The sequence below is a fragment of the Saccostrea cucullata genome, unplaced genomic scaffold (assembly GCF_032062105.1).
Source record: "Saccostrea cucullata isolate Sc308-1 unplaced genomic scaffold, CSIRO_AGI_Scuc_v1 ctg1108, whole genome shotgun sequence".
NCBI lineage: Eukaryota > Metazoa > Mollusca > Bivalvia > Ostreida > Ostreidae > Saccostrea > Saccostrea cuccullata.
Window position 1 is genome coordinate 28,941 of NW_026941566.1, and position 13,350 is coordinate 42,290.

At 31.9% G+C, this 13,350-nt stretch overlaps 1 long non-coding RNA gene across 2 annotated transcripts; it reads left to right on the forward strand.

Annotated features, from left to right (window-relative positions):
• Positions 1–279: 279 nt before the first annotated feature.
• On the forward strand, positions 280–13,350 carry LOC134258059 (uncharacterized). Of its 2 annotated transcripts, none has more exons than XR_009990066.1 (3): positions 280–406; positions 9,432–9,554; positions 12,397–13,350. It is a non-coding gene; the product is annotated as an uncharacterized LOC134258059 (long non-coding RNA). The 2 variants fall into 2 exon arrangements; XR_009990067.1 differs by lacking the exon at positions 280–406 and adding an exon at positions 3,815–3,915.

The following is a 13,350-nucleotide window of genomic DNA, read 5'->3' on the forward strand; positions in this document are numbered from 1 at the left end:
GTAGTACAAAAATACTATGGAAACATGCTTGGAATTTTACTGCTTTCCGATTATATTTTTTATGCGCTTGAGTCACAGATGAGACACGGATCTTCATATGTACAATTTCCGAGATCACAGTAAAATCTATATACAGTTACAAACAATTGATAAATATACATTAGTTTAAAATTTTGTAGCGTGTTTGGTGGGCAATTCGCTAAGTCAACACGTATTTCCGAGTATCAGTGGCACCCCTACTAATGTGTTCGGATGATATTCTTTATCGCTGTTAAGTGTAGCGTAACATCCGAGTGGTCAATTTGACCTCTAACGAGACCAGCCTCGAGACCGTGCGAGATCAGCACCAGTTCCTGTAAGATTTAGACAGGAAGTAGATGTGTGTTTTGGGATTTATGCATTTAATGTAAGTAAAGCTCATTGTATTTGCCTTCATTCAATTGAACTTTTTTTGCACATAGAATTTGATTCAATTAGTCCTTATTTCTCGAATTTTATCACCTCAAACACATGAAACGAGAAACATTAAATCAGGTGCATCTAGAGTTATCGTCCTTTGTTTACATGCCTCCACGTGGGTGGAAAAATAAAAATCTTTTGGTGTTTTAAAAATATATAGGGCTTGTCAATGTTTTTGAATTAATATACTAAATTATTTATGTTGTTCTTGGTGTTGTGAAATATTTACCCCAGTATTAAAAGAAGTGAAAATGATTCAATGTGCAGAAAATGTTATAGTCTGTTTTACTTCTGATAATAATTGCAGATACACAATTTCTCAGTAACTTACATGCAATATACATCATTACATGTAATAAACGTGTGAAGAAGTGCTTAATTAAATGAATATAGTATGAATGTGACATTCAAAAGATTAGAAATGGTAAATGACAACGTAAACAACCCTCAAGTGATCAGCTGGTGATTATTATACAGGCGTGGATCTAGAAATTTTTTAAGGGCGAGGGGGGGGGGGGGTGAAGAAGGAAAGAGTTTATATACATTGTAACTTACGTTTTACATAAACATGTAGATGTAATTAAATAACTCAGTAGGATACAGGGTGGAGTGTGGTTTTTAAAAATGGTAGGATGATCAATCTATAGATTACCTTAATTTTTTTTGAAAAAGTGAAAAATAAATCTTTGAACCTGTAAATTCTACCATGTAAAGAAGTAGGGTTTCATTTTGTTATCACAACCAAATTTCTTTATATATTACAACATTAGCCTTTCAATGAACATTTTCTATAGTAAGAACAAAATACACTGTAGAAATTTGGGTATTTCTTTCTCTCTCTTATTTTGCAAATCAAAAGGGCGGAGGGAGTGCAGCGGGAGCCAGTCCAACTGCCCCTTAATAAAAACGTCCCGGTCAAAGTGTCCCCTAATTTTAGTCAAAGCATCCCCGGATTTTAGTCAAAGCGCCCCCTTACATTATTTTTATAGAAAAAATACCGCCACCAAATATAACTTGAAAATCATCTAAATTTCCTTGATCACAATATTAGATGACATACAGACACTTAAACTGTAAAGTACTAAGTACTGAACACATGAATGGTACTAGTAAGTAATTTGATTGATTCATTATCATGCCAGGAGTGATAAAAGTATTTCAAAAAGTCTGTCAAATTCTTATAAACATAATTATCTCAAACTCATGATGGTGTGTGTCAGTGTCCTTTATGCAAAGAAATATTATTGCTTTGATAAATTCTCTTATATTTTTATAATATTTTAGATGTTAATGACGAAAATGATTGATCGAATAAAATATCTCTCACAGACATGATGCAAAAGGCTAATTTATCTTCATCTTAAACATAGGATATGGAGATAACGAACAGTATTCAATATCAAAGTCAGATAAAACAATACAAAATAGGAGCAGAGTAAACACGGACCTGCTAAACATCAGAGGTTGGATCAGGTGCCGTGGAGGAGTGAGCATCCCCTGTAGACCGGTCACACCCGCCCTATGCTCCTTGTCATGATAACGGAAAAAATCGGTCGTCAATTCAATGTATAAATAATGGGTTTACAATTCGTATGAAAAACATCAGTCAGCATTTACATATTGTAAATCAATTGTAAATCAATATGATTTACAATACGTGTATGTTAATCAACTTTCAATTGCTTTTCTTGGCTGTACAGCATTTTAAGTCACATAGTCATGATATAATATGATAATAAGGACTTTCAAGTAGGCATAATTATGCTTCAGGCATAATTTTAGTTTTTAGGTGTCATTTATTTTTCCAGGGGTAGCTTCATTGCATTTTTTCGCCTCAAATCCATGCATGACGCAGTGGTTAGAGTGTCTGCTCTAGAGTCGCGAAGGAAGAAGTCAATCCTTACATCACATGTTCGAATCCCACTATGGGACTTGGAGACGGTCCTTCAGATGAGACTGTATAAACTGAGTTTCTTTAATCATGTTAATTGTCACAGTAGGTGCTGGCACAAAAAAGATCCCTCAACAATTAGATAACCTGATTTTGACACAGAATTGACTCTGATTTTACTTTGTCAGTGTACGTCGAGTGTACAACAATGAAAACTATACGCATCATATCTAAAACTTTTTTGTGTGTGTTTTAGAGGGAGATAGTGTCAATACCCCCACCTCCCCACATGAATCTGTGTACCTGTTTTATAATTTTTGTGATAAATAAATGTATGTGCTTGTAGTTATCATCATGAACATTTAATAAATAGAGGAAAAATAATCTTTTGCAAAGCACTGAATAGCACAATATTAGGCCAACTGATTACTAATTTAACATGTTCAAATCCTGTTCAAATACACATACAATTTAATTTTGCAAAATTTGTTTTGTAAACTTTGCTTAAATTGGGTATTAAAAGTTATTTTATAGCAATATACTGGATGGACAAGTTCACTTAGAGACAAATTATTAAGATTTAACCTTTGATAATGATGAATAACATCTACATCAAATAATTTTACTTTTGGCATCTTACATGTGACTTTTCTTATGCAAATTTATATACAAGCTAGCTGTTTGTCTAGTAATTTAAATGATATTTTTATGCTAGTTCACACGTTTGATAAAAGTCAAAATTTAGTAATTAAATGAAAAGTTCCTACAGAATTCTAAAATTTGAGGTATAAATTGAGTCTGTTAATGATCCTTTACAATGATAGTGTAGCTTGGTAATTAAAGGTGTATTGAGAAATAATTTTTAGGTAAACTCAGTAATATATATATTTAAAACTGCATTCAGTTCAATGAAAAATGAAGAAAATCATGCAGGTGTAAGTGTTTGAGTTTTCCTCTCTGTCTCAGACCAAGAAATAAATTGAACATGTTGAACCGTATGTCTCTCAGAAAACTTATTTTTCATTTTCTTCTTTAATCTGCTTTAAAATGATATTAAACTGAATAAATTAATGTATCATCATGATTATGGTTACTTTTGACATGATTGATTTCAAATTTTTCCATGAAAATTCTTCATTTTCTGCATAAAGAAGAGGGAAAAGTAAGTTTAATTTGATCTTGATAGAACTAGCTAGCAACAAAAGGACAGTAATTACTAGATCTTGATCACTATAAGATATTATTTAAATGGTTTTATTTTTTTATGCAATATTGTACAACTTTTGCCTTCATATTGATTAACTTTTAACACTGAGCCTTAACTTTCAGGTCTCTACAGGAATGTTATTTCACATCAATATTCTGGTGCTTATGCCAGTCGCCCATCATACCCTTAATATTGAAAGACAGTAGTGGTACAGAGATTTGGACAATCTATCATCTACAGGATGATGTCTGAGAATCAACGAAATCTGTTCAAGAACATCAAGAAACTGTCCACTGAGACATAAAAACATGTTCAGTGGCAATTTCAAAATACACACAAAGCAGGATTTGTCAAAAGTGTAATTCCTTAGGGCCAGAGGCTCAAGGGAGTTTCTGATTAAAATTTGTCTATTGTATATTGGTGTACTTATTGTGAGTATTGTTGCCCTTGTTGTCATCTTTGTATATAAACTTTCACATTCTTCACTGGGCCACTTTCAACCAACTTGGCACAAAGTATTCTTGAACAAGGGAATAAAGGTTATAAGAAAATGTTTAAAGAAAATGCAATGCCTCCTTCCTAAGGATAGTCCAGACATGAATGCTGTCTTGACATGTAAACATGTAGCATAAAATTATCATGTATATAGATTTAATTGTTATCATTGCCTTGGAGGATAGGGTACAAAGCCTCAAAAGGTAGGGCGACAAAAGAGGTAAAGATTTTAGCTCACCTGGGAAAAAAACCCAAGTGAGATTCTCTTATCACCTGTTATCTGGCCTAGAAAAACTGAAATTTATGTGGAAGCATCCGTGGGTAGTGTACCCATACCGAAATAAAGTACAAAAAAGAATACTTTTATTGTACTTTTTTAGTATTAAATTTGTGCTTTTTAGGAAAAGGTCAGAAAAAGTATACTTTTTTGTACTTGGCTAGAGAGCCTCTGAAAGCTGATGTACTTTTTTTGTACTTTATTTGAACTTAGTTTTTCTCCACAGTACTTTTTTTGTACTTTATAGAACTTAGTTTTTTTCCACTGTACTTTTTTTGTACCTTATTTGGACTTAGTTTTTTCTCAATGTACTAAAATTGTACTTTTCTTGGACTTAAACTTTTTTGGCAGAATCAGAAAAATAAGGATGTACTTTTTATGTACCTAATTTGGACTTAAACTTTTTTGGCAGAATCAGAAAAATAAGGATGTACTTTTTATGTACCTAATTTCGACTTAGTTTTTTTCCCACTGTGTTCAAATTAATTTTGAAATTTTATAACAATTTTTATGAAATAAGTTAGCAATGTGTTCATATAAAAATAATTATTAAATTTTTCTAATGATTTATGAAAGTTTTATTCTAATGTGAGCATTAAGAATTCAACTATGGTGTTAGCATAAGAGTATGTATAATATATGGCTATTTAATTTACTTTAAAAACTACGTATTTTTTGCAGGGAAAAGAGCTAGGGGGTGTTTTATACAGTTACAGTCAAATGTATTTGTATTTCTGTCATACTGTGTCCATTTTATCTTTAACAGAATTATGTCCTAAACTCATTATAATCATCAAGATTTAGTAAACCTGATGGAAATTACATCGTAAATCTGTACAGAAATAACTCTCTCTCTCTCTCTCTCTCTCTCTCTCTCTCTCTCTCTCTCTCTCTCTCTCTCTCTCTTTCTCTCTGGCTGTGGAAATATTAAATTATTTAAAGGTAAAATTTCTGGAAAGGGAGTTATGTATATTAACATGAACAACTATTCCGTTTACATTCTACATCTCTCTCTCTTTCTTTCTCTCTCTCTCTGCAAACGATGTTTATTTCAAATGACACAGGTGGTTGTACTCGGTGACCTTTGTTGTCTAGACGGTGCAGTGGAAACGTACACATAAATTCACAAGAAGTTTCTGGGAAAACGAAATCACACGCAATAATTTTGACTATGTGGTAAACAAAATGGATTAAAACCGAGTATTGAGAAATATAGGTTAAATAAATAAGGGTAAAATAAAGTTGATATTTAGTTGATAATAAAGTGTCATCTAAGTGCAATTCTAATAAACGGAAATAGCAAGGAACGAATATAAATACAAAAGCCTCCAAGATGCACCATGCTTATTGTTTTATTATCACGAAGAACTTTCATCATGTTTACAGGTATAAACAATGCACGAAATATAAGTAGCACGTGCAAACGTCTATGCTGCCTGCATACAAGATATTACGACATTGAGATTGAAGACTGTAAATTTTATAAGGATTTGTGCAGTTAACAAGGAATTCAAAATTTCTTGTGGCTTTATAAATTGAACTCGATAATTTATTGAAAACAAAAAAAACAAACAAACAAAATGGCGGCGACGATTATTACACAATATGGCGGTCACAATTATGGTAAAGCTAGATATCGAGTACTGCACAAAAAACGGTTTCAAAATAAATTTAATGATTTTAAAAACATTATTAAGAGAATTTCTGATGTTTTTATGAACTAATTCTGTATTTATTTATTTTTTTTTTAATCACGTGACTCTTTCAAAGTCAACGATTGGTCAACAACGAAGCGCGGATTTTTCCGGGGACGATTTGAAAATTGGTGTGATTGAAATGCTGAGGCCAAAAATGGGGATTTTGAAGTCGGTAAGGCTATATTTATGTTTAAAATTTGGATAATGTTTGTAGGAAATGTATTTCACCACTATAGAAATGTATTTAACGAAGAATTTCCATATAGATTTTACATAATGTGGGCATTTGTGTTTTCGATTTCTGGTTTGTTTTGATCGGTATGACAATGTAAAATTACATTTGAATTAACTGAATGGAACATGCTTTTTCTTAGGCTCTGTGAAACATGAATCATTTAATAACTTGTCTTATTTAATTCCTAAAATGTTTCAATATGATATTTATGCAGTAAGATTATAATACAATCAGCACTGCTCAGTATTTGGAAACGTTCACTAGGCTACGTACAAACATTTTTGTAGCCTAGCTATAAGTCTTGGCATAATTAAAAAAAAAACACTGAGTCTACTGAATTTTGTAAAATAAATAAATGGATGTTTGTTAAAAGGCAAAATGTATATAGTGTGTGTGAGGGTTGATATTGAAAAGGGGGGGGGGGGGTAAGTCAATACAAATAAATTAAATTATAGTACTGGGGGATTAAACATGATAAACAGGCAATATTAGTATCAGCATTTACATGCATCTGATGAATTTTAAGTTGCACTTGTTAGTTATCATTTAAGATGTACTGATCATCTTTCAAGGCTGAAAAGAACTTAAAATGGGGTGGGGGTTGCTTCAATGGATACTTTTTTTTATTCTAAACATGTAAATTGCAAGTTACATAACTGTAAACATGAAGAATATAGACAGGTTTTTTTTCAAAGAAACTTAAGAATTTAATTTTAGAGTAATCTTAGTCTTTCAACAGACATGTTCAAGTTATCTGATTTTTCTTCTATAATTTTCAGAAGTGCCTTTTATGCTGTGACTTAAATGCAGAGGTATGGGAAAATAACTCAACAATATAACTGTATCATATCACCAGTAAGTATATTAAAATTTAATTTAAATATAGTCTGACTTTGTAAAATAAAAAAAATTTAAAAATCATATCAAACCGGTATTAATACCGGTATGATGCATGTACTATGTGAGTCTGCCATGTATTAGCTTATGAATTATAGTTCTGCTTTTTGAGAACTTTGATGTTTAATTTAGAACTGAAAAAAAAATGATTATTAAACTCTTTTTGCAGAACTCAAGGAAAAGTGCTTAGACATGTTGAAGGGTGAAACGAAATAGCATATTCAAATGAAGATCACAAAGAGAAAGATTGGGTGAATAGACTTAGGAGTGTAGGCGATCTGTGAGTGTGATCAATCAGTGACAAATCCATGTACAGGACAAGCCTGCAGGATGCAATTTCAGTTTGGGGGGTTGGGAACACCCCTACCTCGAGATTCCAACCATGTAGTGACTAGACGCAAAAGGATTAAAAACTGTTAATCTATAAAATTATATATATAATCTTGTTAATGATTTTATATTCCAATTTATTCTCTAATTATTTATGGAAGATTTAAAGAAATGAAAATAATGAATTATTTAATGGAGATATGTCAAATTGTCAAAATTTCATGCTTTTGAATTACAATTCTGTAATTTAAAAAGAGATTTAATTTTTTTTTTTTTTTTTTTTTTTGGTAAATTAGATCTTAATGCATTTTATTGTACTTTTTGAAGAATCAATGTAAAAGAAGTACTTTCTAAATACTTTTCCTGCATACATTTTTGTACCTTTTCGTACACATTTTGTACTTTTTCGCATACATTTTTGTACTTTTTTTCTGGAAGTATACTTTTCTTGTACTTTTTCTGGAAGAATACTTTTTTTGTACTTTTTCTAGAAGTATACTTTTTTTGTACTTTTTCAAGAAGAATACTTTTTTTGTACTTTTTCTAGAACTATACTTTTTTTGTACTATTTCAAGAAGAATACTTTTTTTTACCTTTTCTCGAAGAATACTTTTTTTGTACTTTTTCTCGAAGAATACTTTTTTTGTACTTTTTCTAGAAGTATACTTTTTTTGTACTTTTTCTCGAAGAATACTTTTTCTCGAAGAATACTTTTTTTGTACTTTTTCTCGAAGTATACTTTTTTGTACTTTAATTTGTTTAATAGTTTTAAAAAAGTACTTTTTTTGTACTTCCAATTATACTTTTTATGTACCTTGGTCAAAAATAGAAATGTACCAAAAGTATACTTTTGTTATCCTTCTTCTGTGACTGAGAACACAAGTTCTCAAAAAGCACAAAAAAGTATACTTTTTTGACTCAATTTGGAACGACCAAATCTCTGGTTCCAAATTGAGTCGAAAAAAAGTATACTTTTTTTAACCTTTTTTTGTACTTTTTTTCTGTACTTAATTTGTACTTAATTTCGGTATGGGTAGATTTTAAATTTTCCAAACTATGACCCATGTGGTAGGGTTGGGTCACAATATGTATTACAGTGGAGGAATTTGATAAAAAACAGCATGGTCAAAGCTACTCAGGTGAGCGATGTGGCCCATGGGCCTCTTGTTTAATACAGTTAAGTGTACACATGTATATTGAGGATATTCAATGTTTTGTAGTTGAAAATGTAAATTATTTCATGTGTGGGACAGGATATTTTGTCTCATGAGTGAAATAAATTCCATAAACATTGAATTTGCTGTTTATTACATTTTCTTTGATTTTCCCTTTGTCTACGTCTTTTTTGTAATGTAGTCATACGCTACATGACATCATAGTTGAGCGGTCGAGACGTCAGCTTAAAGTGAAAAACATTGTAAACATAAATTTCAGCAATTAGCATATTTGAGGAATGTTCGCAGTCTTTATCTCTGTCAGAATGGTTTATTAACTTGTTCTCCATCTTATAACAGGCCAAGGAATATTTTTTACAACATTCCTTGTAATGAGAAGGAAAATTGAGAGTTTTCTCGCACTTCTGGTATTTGTTACACTGTGAAAGGATATCATTTTGATAACCTTTCACACTGTGAAAGAATATCATTTTATTTAATGAATAAATTACAGTATTTCACTGTTTAAAATGTAAAATGTAATAAACTGGTGTATCTAATGTACATCTCAAAATTCTCAAAACACAAATGAAATTTTTAGCTGTACGTCCTTTCTGTAACTTCATGGCTTTTTAATTCAGACAAATACAAAATTCAGTACTGAAGACAATATTCATTGATAAATTTCAAACACATGACCTTCTTTAAACTTCCTTGACATCAAAGATTGGAAATTAACATTACAATACACACTATTTCAAATGCCTCAATATCTGACTCTATTTATAGGTGTTTTTGACAAAGAAGCTGGTTTAAAACCTTTGTGGAGGTGGATATTGAAACTTCTTAAAACTCTTGAAGGATGAGGAAAAGGAACCATTGAAATGGAACATGTTGGACAGGGTTATCAAGGTAGTATTGTTGATTTTGAATATGCATGCAAAAATTTGGTATGATATTGCATATTATACTGAACCGCAAAAGAAACGTCGCATTTTTTAAAGAAATATTTGATAATATGAAATATTGTTTTTAAATATTATAATCTGTGCAAAATATGCATGAACACGAGACGTGAACTCTACAATCATTTAAAGGTAAGTTACGCTTCACTGATTTTAGCAACACGTTCAATTGTCATTGAATCTTATGCCTCCCGTGGTACACACTTTCCAGCATTAAATTGAAAAATGTTAATGCTCATGCTTTTCACACTTCATTAGGGGTATAAATACCGCGAACATTTAAATGATTATCAGTATTAGTTTTGAAAGCAGAGCTATGCCACGTTTGAATCGACAACAGAGGGACCAAGCCATAGGAAGATTGCATGCTGGGCAAGCTGCCAGGGTGATAGCAGACGACTTCAACTGCAGTATACGCACAATTGAACGTTTACGCCAACGTTTCAATGCAACTAACAGAACAGACGATCGCCCACGTAGCGGTAGACCACAAATTACAACGCAATGACAGAGCAGGTTCATAGTGCGTTAGCATTTGAATGACCGATTCACAAGGGCATCAGAAACAGCACGCAATACCATTGGAACACATCAGCGACCCATAAGTGACGACACAGTACGTCGTCGGTAAGAAGCAAATAACCTCAAATGTCGCCGTCCATACAAAGGTCCCGTCCTTACACAAAGACACCGTCAGGCACGTCTACAGTGGGCTTTACAGCAGCAAAACTGGCGTAATCGACAATGGAGGAATGTCATCTTCTCCGATGAAAGCCGATATTGCAATTCCACACACGATGGTCTAGCAAGAGTTTGGCGAAGAAAGGGTGAGCGTTACAATGACAACAATGTTATGGAAACTGATCCATGGGGCGGGCCGAGCATCATGGTGTTGGGTGGTATTGGCCTGTATTCGAAACTTGGCCCCGTTGTCTTCCAGAATCTTGGTCCAGGCAGGGGAAATGGTGTAACGGCTGCCCGCTACATTGATCAAGTCCTGAGGCCTCATGTTGTACAGCATTTCAACCAACATCCACACAAGACGTTCCAGCAAGATAACGCGCGTGCACAAACAGCCAGAATAACTAGGGACTACCTCCAGCAGAACAACATCGCAGTTATTGACTGGCCGGCTCTTAGTCCCGATCTAAACCCCATTGAACACTTATGGGATCACATCCAGTTGAAGCTGAACCAACAACAACCAAGACCGACAACTGCTGCTGAACTTTCTATGGCGTATCAGCGTGTGTGGGCGACTATTCCAATGGCCTTCATCAATCGACTCATCAACTCTATGTATCGAAGATGCATGGCTGTAATTAATGCCAATGGTGGCCATACACGTTACTAACGGAAGTAAACTCAGGACAATAGGAATCTGTGATATTGACATTATTTGACATTAAATTGAATGTGTATAACTCTAAGACAAATGTTAGATAATTAAAAACACATTACATCAAGTACATATTTGTTATTTTTTATTTCAAAATAACTGCATTACTTTTTCAAAATCGAATGCGACGTTTCTTTTGCGGTTCAGTATATATTAAGAAAAGTTCAACACATGCCGTCATAATCTTACATGTATTTAAAGTATGCCCTTTGTCCATTAAGAAATTTTAAAATCTTTTTAAGAGGCTGATTGTATGAAATGATAGATAAATTTGCAGAATGCTTCACTTTTTTCTTATTTATTTAATTTGAAAATGAACGTATGAAAATGTAAATGTCACATTGGGGAGGATGTTCAGTATTTTTAAATTGGATGTTGGAATTTGTATCTCAAATGGGAGGATGGCTTTTCAAAGATTTAGGTTTTGATTGAGATCAGTGATTTTCTTCAAGAGATTTCAAGAATTTTCAAGAAAATGATGCATTTGCTATTACTATTAACAAATTTTAACTCCTCCTAATATCCAGAACTTACAAATACATGTACATTGTACTTTTGAAAACTGATTCTTGTTAGGTACATTCATATTTGGCCCAAACCAATTGAAGGTAAAATATTTTCAGGAGAATGGTTACATGAAATGACACAATGACAATCTCATATTCATGCAAACCTTTGCAGTTATTTTTGCAGATTCAGATCTGCACATTTATAGGAGTGGATATATGAGTGTTTTTGAATTAATTTCTGGAATTCCTGAGAAGAAATGGCACAAACTAATTCACAAAATATTCATGTATCCACCCCTATATACTGATTTGACATTGGCTTCTTATTTTTTTTTACACAGAAATATAATCTGACTTAATATTGAGACTTCTTTTTTGAATGAACTTCACCTAAAGATTAGTCACACTTTTCATGCATAGAATGTCATTTTTAACATGTTTAAAGAAAATATGGTTGTATTTTATTTTCAATTGACATGTCTCAGAGGAGCATCATGGTCCATATAGGCTTATAGTCAATTATAAATCTGAGTACATTTTACACAATTTATTGCTTGATTATTTTAAAAGTTACAAAGTTTTATGTATACAACAACAGACTGATGTGATATGCTGTAAATTCCTTGTTAAATGCAAGGAATTTATCATTGTAATTTTGCATTGTAGCATCACTTGCAAAATAAAATGTTTCACTTTTATTTTTATGATACTGAAACCCATGCACATTCTCCTTATCAACCGCCCATTCACAAATATATATTCTTGCGATATAATGTTTTTAAGAGTTATTTTTCAATAATAAGTACTCATAAAAAATAAGGAATCTGCAGTATGTACATGTATAATCTTTGAATTGATGTTCGATTTTTTTTCGAATCCAGATCATGCATTTATAAAAGATGACAGAATATCAGCACTGCCTTAAGATTGGAGTTGGGACCTTGTATTTTTTACACAGAAAATAAAGAACAGTTGCTGAATGAAACAGAGGCTAGCAGAAGCAAATGTAATAAGCCCAAAATAATGGTGATCAATTTTGAATGATTTTATTCTCTGGTTGAAATGATACTGATCCAATTTTAGAAGTGGTTGACAATGAATACTAAGTATTTTGTTGTATATAAGTATAATTGCTTATTTCAAAACTGTAAAAAGCTTGCAATGCTTATGTCAAATGTAATGATATTATGTAGGAATCAATTTTTTTAAGGATAAAAGATGTAATTTTTTTTTCAATCAGAATTTCCTAAAAAGACTTTCTAATGTAAATACATGTATGGATAATAGAAGATTATAATCTTTTCTTTTACTGTCATTGAAATACTGTAGTAATGAACTGCAATTTTACACCAAAAATGTTTTAAAATGATTTTTTATGAAATTTCAAATTTCAAGGTTTTATGAAGTTTGAATTGTGGCTCATGTTGCTTTTTATTGAACTATCTCCCTTAACCTTAGATTTGTAGTGCATTCTATGTAATAAATTTAATTTTGGAACATGGGAAAGGTCTTGTTTTTAACCCTGTTGATTTTAATTCAAGCAGAGTAAATGGGTTTAATACATGTACATCTATATTTCACAAATGAAATGGCTATCTTTAAAAAATATATACATGTACATGTATATCTGTACAAATAATTGATCTTCCCAAAGAGTTATTTCCCATGTTCACAATGTAAAAAAAAATCTAAATGATATAATATATATATTATGCATGACTGATTTACAAAAATCAAAGAGATAAATCTGTAAATTTTATTTTATATGCTTTAGAAATGTCCTCATTTTGTCCAGTATCTGCTTTTCTTACAAGTATTAATGATGTTGAAATAAA